This window comes from Hemibagrus wyckioides, linkage group LG26, assembly GCF_019097595.1.
Source record: "Hemibagrus wyckioides isolate EC202008001 linkage group LG26, SWU_Hwy_1.0, whole genome shotgun sequence".
In the NCBI taxonomy this organism is placed as follows: domain Eukaryota; kingdom Metazoa; phylum Chordata; class Actinopteri; order Siluriformes; family Bagridae; genus Hemibagrus; species Hemibagrus wyckioides.
In genome coordinates this window covers 2,688,859-2,702,424 of record NC_080735.1, presented here as the reverse complement: position 1 = coordinate 2,702,424, position 13,566 = coordinate 2,688,859, and the positions used below count along the sequence as shown (strand labels likewise).

General features: G+C 38.8%; 1 long non-coding RNA gene and 2 other non-coding genes across 3 annotated transcripts; all 3 read right to left on the bottom strand.

Annotated features, from left to right (window-relative positions):
• Positions 1-209: 209 nt before the first annotated feature.
• Positions 210-1,895, bottom strand: LOC131346968 (uncharacterized). The gene is made up of 5 exons (XR_009203683.1): positions 1,760-1,895; positions 1,199-1,341; positions 917-994; positions 619-656; positions 210-406 (listed from the first exon to the last, which is right to left on the bottom strand). It is a non-coding gene; the product is annotated as an uncharacterized LOC131346968 (long non-coding RNA).
• Positions 478-566, bottom strand: LOC131347280 (small nucleolar RNA SNORD60). Its single transcript, XR_009203740.1, has one exon. It is a non-coding gene; the product is annotated as a small nucleolar RNA SNORD60 (small nucleolar RNA).
• On the bottom strand, positions 1,064-1,153 carry LOC131347281 (small nucleolar RNA SNORD60). The gene has a single exon (XR_009203741.1). It is a non-coding gene; the product is annotated as a small nucleolar RNA SNORD60 (small nucleolar RNA).
• Positions 1,896-13,566: the final 11,671 nt, after the last annotated feature.

The window sequence follows — 13,566 nt, the reverse complement described above, 5'->3', positions numbered from 1 at the left end:
AACGATGGATTCTGTACAGAACCATCCTAAATCTCAGAAGTCATCCCAACATATTATTTAATAAAATCTATTCATTCAGGACTTCCTGCTATAGAAAAACAAATGAGGCCAATCTGGACTGGACACACTGAAGAGAACACTGGTTTTCTTCCAGACTCGAATACAAAAAAAAAAAAAAAAAAAAATCAAGTTCATTACATTTATTTTATTTAAATCCGTTTATTTTTGTTTACATGCGAGACATCGTCAACATGCAGTTTGAAAAAGACGAAATAAAAAAAAATAAAATAAATAATACACTTTTAAACATGTGTGCAGCGTTGAATGTCAAGAGTTTTTAAAGCACTGTAAGGATCCCCCAAGGATTATGCAAGATCCTGGACATCTGAATCGTGCCGATTTCCATCTGTAGAAAGAAAAACAATGCTTGTTAATATTTTGGGTTAAAAACAAAGAAAACATCGAGATCACATTTGCAAGCCTCAGGTTCAAACTTCTAATCAAAGACTGCCGTGCAGCTCTCATAGAAGGTGTCAGAAAAATGTTTAAGAGAGTCATCAGCGGCTGGTGCAACACTCGAGAACAAGAACGTCGGAGATTACTGAAACACAGGCTTACCTTGGACTAAAGGCTTCAGCCAAGCAGGAAGCACAAATCTGTAAAGGAAAAAAGTCAAAGTGTTAGTTAAAGATGAAGCCAAGTCACTACTTTCACTTGCTGAAGGGACAAAAATGATAGCTGTTAAAGCTTCAGGGAGAGAGTTTATCATCAGATCCCTTTAGCATAAGGGCCAGACAAACTAATCCTCATCACTGCGTTCAACAGCCAGGACTACGCCCATCCAGGACAAGACGACCCGCAAAGTCAACACCAAGAAACCTGGCAACATTAAGTGGGAAACGGACCTCAGACGTACCATACAACCCAGGCTGATCTTAAACCCTCCTTCTGCACAGCTGAAGAGGAACAGCCGACATTCCTGCGACTTCACATCCTGATCACAAAAACACAAACATCAGTTTCTGATAGCAAGATCAGACACTACAGTTTAAATCAGTTTAATGAACCTCAGAGTGTAAACTAGAAATCAGGCACTGCTGAGCAGCGCTCATACGAGGTGTCAGAAAAATAAAAAAAGGAGTCATCAGCGGTTCAGAAATGGATTTATAAAAAACAAAGAAAAAAAGTAAATTTGTACCTGAACTCAAACGAAGTCCATTAGAGGCCTGAAAAGTTCAGGGGAGTCCACCGTCCAATCAGAGGACTGCTTCATGTTTGGGAACCAATCACATCGCAGGAGGCGGGATCATGTGTTACTCCAGTTATCCAAGCCATGCGAGCCTGCAAGAGTGAAATAACAATGAAGTTATAGAAATAATACATTAAATAAAAACATTTTAAAGTGTTCACATCTTTATACTACAGTTTTAATTCTTGATTGAATTGCAGAAAGCGCTTTTAGGGGAAAATAGATCAACGACGGACGGAGTGGCGACAGCTCATCCTTACGCATTACTTTAACTTGTTTTCTTTTTAATCACTACTTCTATTACAGTACTTTTAGATCAATACAAAAAGAAACTGATTATTAAAATAATAAACACACTAGCCAGAAGTAACGTCTCAATAAACCTGATTAATGAGCCACGTGAGGAACAAACATGGCGCCCGAATGGAACCCTTATACACATACAGTTGATATAGACGTAAAAAAAGCAAGCAGCATTAATAAAGGAAGAGAGATTTGTTTTTATCTTACATGAAGCTGTACATCTGGACCACAGGAGAGAGAGAGAGAGAAAGATAAAGCTCCACATGCTGAAGGTCCATGCAGTGAAGAGGAGGAGAAACCCGTTCCTGCTTCCTTTCATAGTCTCTCTTCTTCATGATCACAGACAGCAGAGTCATGGCTGCTCCTTACCGCCACCTCCTGGAGACAGGTTTAACAACACACACAAAGATAATACAGTAACTGCGCTATACAAATGTTTATAAAAGGTCAATATTATAATTCCCCAATATTTAACTCATCCCTCAGTGTGTTTAGTCACATTCTATTGGTTATCAGCTTCTATAAAAAAAAAACATCAAGATAAGAAGAACGTACGGCTCCGTTTCTGACTGAAAGCTGTTAGCCAACTGGCTAGCATGTTATTTTATTTATTCTCAATTTAAACAGCTTTTCCGTACATCTCCAGTTTCCTGTCAGAAACACTTTGTCAACATATAATTTTATGACAGTTGTCTAAACTAAGATCTTTACTATCTTATAAATGTGGACAAATATACACCAGTATACACGGCAATATTATGACCACCTGCCTAATATTGTGTTTTTCCCCCTTTTGCTGCCAAAACAGCCCTGACCCGTCCTTCTCTGTGTATTCTGACCCCTTTCTATCAGAACCAGCATTAACTTCTTCAACAATTTGAGCAACAGAAGCTCGTCTGTTGGATCGGATCACACGGGCCAGCCTTCAGTGAGCCTATATCAGTCTTTAAATTTTACTGTTTCATTTTCCTGTTTTGTCAGTTTCGTGCTACTAATTTCATTTGTTATTATTATTATATTATTATTTTTCATTTTCTGTCACAGTTCATCTTTTCAGAGGACACTTTTCTTTTCTGTCTAAAGACAGCAATTGGAGGAAATCTACTTTGGATCTTCTTAATATTCAGCCAAGGTACATAAACTCTAAGTCTAGTAAACATTCAGCCTGTCCAGTGTGTGAGCTGCAGGATGTCCAGTAATTCTTCCTCCATCATTAACAGTAATTTTATGTGTTAGTGTTACTCTATATGTTACTCTGACAAATCTAGAAGCTAGAGATGGTCAGCGACTGTGAGAATAGTGTTGTGTCTGTAGGTAACCCTTTACTCTACATTTGCATCAATTACAATGGGTATTAAAAAGAAGATTCAGCAGCAGCCGATGTATTTGTGGTCCATCTTACACTTGGTGCTTTTCCAGCACTTCTTATTGAATGCATTGTCCATGCTGTCAATGGAAAAGAGACTGGTGAATGAGATGACTGACTTTAACCAGAAGGTCATTGAGAAATTTGTTACATTGATACATAATCAACTGATAAATGGCTATTTACAGTCTTGTATTACTAACAGTTTGATTTTAAGTTTGTTTGTGCCCCCCCACCCACCCCGCCCACAACTCTGTCTGGTCCCCAAACTGTGTTTCACAACCGAATGTATGCTAGAAGTGATAAAGAAATAACGCAAGATCAGCCATAATATCAGAGTTCTCGTGTGAGACTGGAAATGTTACCCAGCCTGTAAATGTTGTGCGTTCTGTATAATTGAACAAATGAATAATTTTGCAATGCGCTACTGCTGATGAGGCTGGTCAAGCAAATGTTTCTGCTTTATTTCTGTTTGATGTAATTGTAAAGCTTATTTATTCTGATATAACTATATTTAAGACATTTTTATCTGATAAAAACCTATAAACTCTATTAAACTATGTAATGTATGTACTATTGGTCATTATTATTATTATTATTATTATTATTATTATTATTATTATTATTAATGTTGTTGATCTTTCGGCTGCTCCCTACGTGCATTAAGTCTGCCCTCTAGTGGTGACCTACGTAAGAGGTATTGAGAGTTAAAAAATGAATGAAGTAAAACAGTTCAGTAAAAAAACACTAACGTGAGTTGTGCAGCAGAAAAGTGTGCTGTGTCTTTATTTATCTGCCAGCATACACCACAGAATTGGCGACGAGAGTCGGAAACACATCCACGGATGCGGAAAAAAGACCTGCATGGACAGGAAACAGGGAAAGTAGGAGAAGAAGAAGCACATGAGTCACATGAAAGAGAGGGAAAAAAAGCCAATTAACGTGTAAAGCTAAGCTGCAAACCAGCAAAAATGTGAATGATTGGAACCATCGCCACATTTGATAGTAATACTGAGGATTGGGGAACTTATGTGGAAAGAGTGGAGTTATACTGTGAGGTTAATGCTGTTGCAGTTGGTAAGAAAGTGGCTGTTTTGCTGAGCGTGATGGGAGCTAAGACGTATGGACTGCTCCGTAGTTTGTTAACCCCTGAAAAGCCAGCTGGATAAAACGTTCCAGCAGATAGTGGACATTTTAGATGAATATTTGAACCCCTAGTAATTGCGGAAAGATTCAGATTCCATAATCATAACCAAGCTAAAGGAGAAAGCCTTTCTGAATACATAACTGAGCTGCACCGAACTGAGCTGTCAGAACATTGTAAATTCGGAGCTGGACTGGCAGATGCATTGAGAGATAGGCTTGTGTGTGGAATGCTCAACGAAAGCACACAAAAAAGACTGCTGACGGAAAAAGACTTGACACTCGAATGTGCACTGAACATAGCAATATCCATGGAGACTGCAGCAAAAGATGCATTAGAATTGCAACAAAAATCAGTGGAATGTGCAACAAATAAACTGTCATTGAAACCAGAAAGAAAACAGAAATGCTATCGCTGTGGAAAAATGTCTCATGATGTAAATAACTGCTGGTTTAAGGATAAAGAGTGCAGAAAATGCCATAAAAAGGGGCACATCAAAAGAGTATACAAAACAGATAAAGAGAAGAGACCGAGAGACTGAAAACGCAAAGTAAAACGTAAATCAGCCACTGTACATCGAGTAACTGAAAATGAAGCAGGCACAAGTTCAGATACAGATGAACTTTCATGTTTAGAATTGTACAATATTAAAGAAACGGACCGAAAAGTCATTTGGCTCACACCAGAAGTGTCAGGAGTTAAACTCAAAATGGAGCTGGACACTGGATCAGCCTTATCAGTCATCTCAGCAGCCGATTACCAACGACTGTTCTCAAAAATACCACTGCAAGACACATCAGTGATATTAAAGACTTATACTGGCGAAAAAGTGTCTCCGAAAGGGAAATTACCAGTGACTGTAAAGTACAAAGAAAATCAGCAACAGTTGGACTTGTATGTGTTGGAAAACAGAGGGCCTGCATTGTTTGGACGTGAATGGCTGAGGAAAATACCTGGACTGGCATGCAAGAAAAAAACCTTGACGTGTCCCAGCAAGTAACAAACAAAGAGACACAAAGGTCTTTAGCACAAATTATAGAAAATGCAGAACCGGTGTTTCGGAAAGGAATAGGAACTCTTAAGGGAATAAAAGTGAATCTGGAACTAAAAGAAGACACTTCACCAAAATTCCTTAAAGCTTGCTCAGTCCCATATGCCATACGTCCTAAGGTGGAGGCAGAGCTGGATAATTTGGAAAAAATGGGAATTCTGACAAAAGTTGAATGGAGTGAATAGGCAACACCCATAGTCCCAGTGATTAAAAAGGGAAAGACAGAAGATGTGCGTATTTGAGGGGATTTTAAAGTGACTATTAATCCATTTCTTCATGCAGTACAATATCCCCTGCCAAGCATTGAAGACATTTTTGCATCCTTGTCTGGTGGAGAACATTTCTCAAAAATTGATCTTGCCCAAGCTTACCTCCAAATGGAGATGGATGAGCAATCCAAGAAATTCTTGACACTTCCATAAACACACATAAAGGGCTATATCAGTACAACCATCTTGTTATTGGAATTGCCTCAGCTCCTGCTTTGTGGCAGAGAGCGATGGACCAGGTGTTGCAGGGTATCCCGGGAACACAGTGTTACCTGGACGATAACATTGTAACATGTAAATGACAAGGACAATGATGCTGTTGAGAAAACTAGCCCTACCCCAGTTAACGTGAACGATTTTGGACCACACAATGGACCACACAATTCCAGGTGAACCTGTGTCTCAACCAGGTTTGCAGAGACACTATCCTGAGAGATGTAGAAAACCTCCTCAAACGCTTCATTTGTAGCTTGTTAAAAAAAAAAAAGTTCATACTAACTGTGAATGTTATAGAGTAAGTTTGTAGTGATATCTTTATTGTTTCCTAGTATGGTTAATCTAGTGAGGGAGGAAAGTGTAATATACACTATATTGCCAAAAGTATTCGCTCACCTGCCTTGACTCGCATATGAACTTAAGTGACATCCCATTCCTAATCCATAGGGTTCAATATGACGTCGGTCCACCCTTTGCAGCTATAACAGCTTCAACTCTTCTGGGAAGGCTGTCCACAAGGTTTAGGAGTGTGTTTATGGGAATTTTTGACCATTCTTCTAGAAGCGCATTTGTGAGGTCACACACTGATGTTGGACGAGAAGGTCTGGCTCTCAGTCTCCGCTCTAATTCATCCCAAAGGTGTTCTATCAGGTTGAGGTCAGGACTCTGTGCAGGCCAGTCAAGTTCATCCACACCAGACTCTGTCATCCATGTCTTTATGGACCTTGCTTTGGTCACTGGTGCACAGTCATGTTGGAAGAGGAAGGGGCCAGCTCCAAACTGTTCCCACAAAGTTGGGAGCATGGAATTGTCCAAACTGTCTTGGTATGCTGAAGCATTCAGGGTTCCTTTCACTGGAACTAAGGGGCCAAGCCCAGCTCCTGAAAAACAACCCCACACCATAATCCCCCTCCACCAAACTTTACACTTGGCACAATGCAGTCAGACAAGTACCGTTCTCCTGGCAACCGCCAAACCCAGACTCGTCCATCAGATTGCCAGATGGAGAAGCGCGATTCGTCACTCCAGAGAACGCGTCTCCACTGCTCTAGAGTCCAGTGGCGGCGTGCTTTACACCACTGCATCCGACGCTTTGCATTGCACTTGGTGATGTATGGCTTGGATGCAGCTGCTCGGCCATGGAAACCCATTCCATGAAGCTCTCTGCGCACTGTTCTTGAGCTAATCTGAAGGCCACATGAAGTTTGGAGGTCTGTAGCGATCGACTCTGCAGAAAGTTGGCGACCTCTTCGCACTATGCGCCTCAGCATCCGCTGACCCCGCTCCGTCGGTTTACGTGGCCTACCACTTCGTGGCTGAGTTGCTGTCGTTCCCAAACACTTCCACGTTCTTATAATACAGCTGACAGTTGACTGTGGAATATTTAGGAGCGAGGAAATTTCACGACTGGATTTGTTGCACAGGTGGCATCCTATCACAGTTCCACGCTGGAATTCACTGACCTCCTGAGAGCGACCCATTCTTTCACAAATGTTTGTAAAAACAGTCTGCATGCCTAGGTGCTTGATTTTATACACCTGTGGCCATGGAAGTGATTGGAACACCTGATTCTGATTATTTGGATGGGTGAGCGAATACTTTTGGCAATATAGTGTATGTACTATTGGTCATTATTATTTTTGTGATAAGTCTGCCCTCTAGTGGTGACCTACGTAAGAGGTATTGAGAGTTAAAAAATGAATGAAGTAAAACAGTTCAGTAAAAAAACACTAACGCGAATTGTGCAGCAGAAAAGTGTGCCGTGTCTTTATTTATCTGCCAGCATACACAAGGATTGTGTGTTCTAAATAATTGAAGAAATGAATAAAGCTTCTGCTTTATTTCTGTTTGATGCTATTGTGAAGCTTATTTATTCTGATATAACTATATTTAAGAAATTTTCTTCTGATATCTTATAAACCCTGTTAAACTATAATATTGTGCTCCAAATGAAGCCATGTTTGCTGATATTGTGGTCTATAACTCCTCCCCAAACTGCCCGCTACCCTGTATCTCACTCTCTCGTTGGCTGTAGGTCATCAGGGTTTATAAGATATCAGAAGAAAACTTCTTAAATATAGTTATATCAGAATAAATAAGCTTCACCTTAGCATCAAACAGAAATAAAGCAGAAGCTTTATTCATTTCTTCAATTATTTAGAACACACAATCCTTGTTCCCCGCACTGACCATTTGGATCACAAACTTTTTGCGAGGTACCATTTCCAGTCTCGCGCGAGAACTCTGATCTCACGTGTGATCTTGTGATATTTCCTTATTATTTCTTGCGTACGTTCGGTTTTAAAACGGAGTTTGCAGACCAGACAGAGTTGTTGGTGATTCCTCTTATTGTGAAATCATCCCAGATAGCAAAATAGGTCTGGCCCAGATCTGGCCCACACAATGCACTTACACTTGGCCCACATACCACAAAGAATGACGGCCCTTTAGTGGCCCATATCAGGTTTGCCTGAGGTGGGCCAAACATGGGCCAGCACAAGGCCAGCACTGGGCCACACCACATAAACCAAACCATAACTGGGCCACATCTGGCATGCCATCATATAAACTGTGCCATCACTGCCAGACCTGGTCTGCATCTGGTTGACATACCACTTGCCATGCCAGAACTCAGCCAACAGTGCCGGCTTAATGCCAGATCTGGCCCAGACCCGTCTGCTATGTGGGATGCAGTGTGAAACCTCCTGTCGCCGATCCATTGTGCAATGTGAATACAGCAGCGACTGAATGCAATCTCAGATAATCGTGCAATGCGAAAACAACAGTGATCCGACGACGTCTTTGAAAATCGTGTAGTGTGAACTCGGTATTACTAATTTCATTTGTTAAATTTTTCATTTTCTGTTAGTTAATCTTTCCAGAGGACACTTTTCTGTCTAAATAAAAGTAATTTGAGGATATCCACTTTGCATCTTCTTAATATTTAGCCAAGGTACATAAACTCTAAGTATAGTAAACATTCAGCTTGTCCAGTGTGTGAGCTGCAGGATGTCCAGTAATTATTCTTCCATCATTAACAGTAATTTTATCTGTGTTAGTGTATGTTAGTTAGCTGAGAAGTTAAGTGACTGAGAAGTTTACAGCATTAGAGGTAGGCATCCAGAAGCTAGAGAGGGTTAGAGACTGTGAGAACAGTGTTGTGTCTGTAGGTGAACATCTGCTTACTCTTTACTGTACATTAGCATCAATTAAAATGGGTATTAAAAAGAATAGAGTAAAATATTCTTGTATCAGTGAGTTTCTGGGGATTTATGGGGTGTCTAGGTTGTTTTTTATGTGATTTTAAGTCTTGAGTTGAGTCTTGGAACAAATTAATGTGAGGTGAGGTGTAGTGGTTGTGTGAAATGTGTCTAGTAGCATAGTACATGTATCAGACTCGGCAGTAACAACAACATTTCAGCTGCAGCAGGAGTGAGTGAATCATACCGTGTCTCTTTAAAAAATGATCTTGTTCAATGAACGTTATTTAATGTTCTAGTATTATTCTCAAATGTTATGGCTTGTATTTTTATTTTTTAAAGAGTGGTCCTCAATAACGCCAGCGTCGGTTACAAAGGATTTCTTCTGGAATCTCCTGATTGGCCAGTCTGGGCCTGCCCTTATACTCCATATAAGAAACATGAGAAGAGAAGACCACATAATGTACGTTATTCTAAAAACGAAAGTATTTAGGAAAAGAAGGCACACTGTACCCGGATTTGAAATCACCTCACCTGAATAAAGTTACACCGAGTCACACTCAAGATCAGCACGAGGTAATTAAGATTTTCCTTCCCCCCCCCACAGTGTCAATATTGATAATAAAATCTTTCAATCTAAAAAAATAAAATTTGTAAGTAAAAGACTGAACACAGTATTCTCGCGATACCTCAGAAGTGTGTAGCAGTGAATTAACTTAAATAGTCATATAATGGTTTTCTTTTTGTTATACCTTTATTACATACATTACCTACATCAACAGTTGCACAAAAATGGGATCTCAGATGTCCACTCCATCTCCTCCATCACCAGGTGAGCTTTATCTTTCAAAGATTTTAAGATTTCAATTTTTTTCTCATAAAGGATTTAAGTTATGAAAATAAACACCGAAACAGGGGTTGAGACTAGAATGAAGTAGATCATTGTTTCACAAACCTGGTCCTGGAGTATGTTTTTGAAATGCTTTTCAGACCTGATCAAAAAATGTTAGAGCCATTTTTTGTACATATTATTATTTGGTGAGCTGGTACACAGTTTGGGATGTAGCTAGTGACCCTAGGTGATGTGACCGTTAAAAAACTGTTAATTGTGGCTTTTCTGGTTCCAGATTTGTTTATGGCAGTTACTGAACCAACCGGTAAGACTCACTAGCTGTTTTTTCATTCAAATACAATGGTGTGTTGTGCTGTAAGGGTATGGACAGGATGGTTAACTTAACAACAACAACAAAACAAAAAACAATATAATTTTACAACATATTTCTTCATGCATTATGTATTTATAGGTTTTGAGCAAAAAAAAAAAAAATTACGACCAGGATTGTGAAACACTGAAATTAACCCTCCTCCCCCCAGTCCCCACCCCCGTGCAACAACGCTTATAAAGTCATATAATGCCTAGAGTTAGGATTAGAACTGAGAACAATTTAAAAACTAATATCGAATTACCAAAGCAGAATAAAGTTGATTAAAGTCTATAAGCTGTATAACCGGTCAAAATGTTTTTGAGGGAGTAACAATGGATCATGAATGATGAGTGGTCAGTGTGGTCTCATGCAGAATGAATTACATTTTTATTTTATAATGCACCTTTCAGTTAAATTTAAACAATAAAAAACAAACCTTTATAATATTATATATTAAATAAATTAAACTGACAATAACTAGGTTAAACAACATACTGCTTGTGTCAGGAGGATAAACAGCATGCTGATAAATAACATGCTTTAATCCACAAAATAAGTAACATTTATTTATGTTGCATTAAGAGCTCCTGAGGCCTTGGAGAAAAATGGACTGGTAAGAATCTATGATCAATTCAATTCATTCCATAAACTATTACTTAGCCAATATTTTCTGTAAAAAAAAGTAAACGTACCTCACTTCCGATGTGCTGAAATGTCTTTTCATTTTAAGAAACGTGTAATAAAGTGTGATAAATCCACTCTTTTCCTCTCTTTTTCTATATTGAAATCGCTGCACATTGTTTCACTGTTTATTATGCTATAGGACTTGAATCATTTTAATTCTAATTACAAAACACTTTCTACTGATTCCCAGTGGAAAAGATGAACTCCTGGATTTCGTGAGAGAATTCAAACCCAGCGCTGAGGTCCTCAGGATTTTGTTGTATGGACCAACAGGAGCTGGGAAATCATCTTTTATCAACTCGGTCCAGAGGCTCCTCTTAGGGCGTAATGCCATGAGTGCTTTGGAAAACTCCAACCTTACAGGAACAACCTTCACGAAAACAGTAAGTAGCAACCAGTTACGAGGCAGAGAGTTGTACACAAGATACTATATTAAATAATTACCACTGAATTAATAATACAACAATTTATAAGTCATTTATAAACTGTTTATATGTTATATTGGCCAAGTCACTAGATTGTATCAGTTCCAATTCTATCACTACTACTATCACAATGTCAAAAAAGGGTTAAATTATTCAAAGTATACAATATAAATGAACTTCCACAGAAATATTTTCTTCCCATCCTGATCCTTCCTCAACAGATGTTTTGTAGTCCTTCAGATATGTCTGAGCACATTTCTTCTTCTCAGTGTCATTAATCATTATGTAAGCAAAATCCTCATAGTCTAGTGTTCAGAGCTGGGGATCCAAAAGCTGTCCTATTTCTGAGGTTGCCAGATTTTGTTCAGTATCACATAGGAGATGACAATAAGATTTAGACATTAAACATGCCAGTAAGCAAAATAAATAAATACAATAAAAATAAAAAAAGAATAGAATGAAAGATGGAAGGAAATAGAATTGTTTTTTTTCTCTCTCTTTGTGCATTTCTGAAGAAAATCATGAACAGTACAATATCTGGCCATTGCTCTTCTAGTTGCTAGAATGTTTTGTGTAGATTACAATCAACCACACATGCATCCTGTACCGCATGCCGAATTGCTACAGCAGGTCAAGAACCTTTTGTCATTTCAACCATGCATAGCTGGTGCAGTACATAGTGAAATGAAGCAACGTTCCTTCAAAAAGTCAAAGTCAAAAGTCAAAGAAGCTTTATTGTCATTCCAACTATATATAGCTAATGCAGTACACGGTGAAATGAAACATCGTTCCTCCTGGACCAGAGATGCTACACAGAACAAAAACAAAGTACAGGTGATGCGGACAAACAAGGACAAGGTCCTTGTAAACAAGGTCAATGTAAAGTGACGTGTGCATGTAAACAAGATCAATGAAGTGCATGTGTGCAGACTTGTGTAACCAGTGTTGACAGGAAACAGTGCAAGACTGTTATGTGCAAGACAATATGGTTCTATAGAGTGCAACTAAAGATGCTTTGATTGTAAACATAAGACAGTAAGCAGCAGTTTGTGGTGTGCAAAAAAAAAATGGCAGTGTGAGTGCACAGATGTACAGTTGAATATAAGTGTGTGTGTTTGTGTGTGTGTGTGTGTGTGTGTGTGTGTGTGTCTGTCCAGTTTCTGGGAAATATGGAGTCTGATGGCTTGGGGGAAGAAACCATTACTACTAGTTGTGAGGGTCTGGTACCATTTTGCACTACCACAGAAGTGTGTGTGAGGGATGTGTGGGGTCATCCACAATGCTGTTGCAGATGGAGCATGTGTGTAAATGTCTGTGCAATTGAATGAATACAATTTGTAACTACGTAATTTAGTTGAACATACACAAGCTGAAGAAGGGTAAAGATCAGCCTTATCCTGTGGAGATTGTTGACATCATGGGGATGGAATTATTAGAAGGAGGAATAAAAAAGGAAGGCATCATCCAGGCCCTCGAGGGACACATTTTAGATGGGTATGTGGTAAGTACATTTATTTTCTTGTAAATTGCTAATACGCTAATGCACTTTCCTTAAATGCAGTATGAGAGGAAATATCATTAATGTTGACACATATATTGTTGATGCATATATTGTGTGTTACTACAATGAAGATCAGACTTTTTATGATAAAAGGTAAATTCGTAACTAACTCTTTTATGTTGTAGTTTAATCCACACACATCCATAAGAAAAGACGACCCAAAATACAAAAAGGAGCCCACTTTGTGTGATAAAGCTCACTGTCTGGTGTGTGTTCTGTCTGCGGAATCTGTCTCAAGAATGGAAGACAACGCCTATGATAAGATGAAGGAAGTTAGAGAGCAAGCTAGCCTGCTGGGTAAATCCACTTACAAATCACTGTAAATTCCCTTATTACTGAAACAATAGAATATCACATTATTACAATATTTCTGTAATGACTGATCAGGAACAGGCTGTGTAGGATCCATATGCCAACTTCAATATCACAAACAGTAAATTTTAAACACAATCCAATAACATAGTTGAGGTAGTAGGCAAGAAAGTATATAAATCAAAGAAAACAGTCATCAAAGTGAACAAATCTGAAACAACAGGCAAAACAAGAATGTCAAAAACACAAAAACAGGGTTGGTACACAGAAAGCAGTAACTATAACTAGCAAAAAAACAGCTTAGTAATTGGCAAATGAATACAATACTTCACACCAGCATTAGCATGAGCATGGTTTTATGAAGTAAATCAGAAGTGGTTTCAGAACTCGGGTGATAGTTCCCTCTGGCAGCCTGGAAGGGGAGCTGTGGGTTGGATTGTTATAGTTTCATAGTCTTTATCCATTCATAATCATGTTTATTATTGTGGAACCTCTGTAAACAAAGTTCTTGTTCTAAGTTACATTATAGAAGCTAAAAATAGTTTTCCTCACCAGTCTCTGTTTTCTAACTCATGAACAAT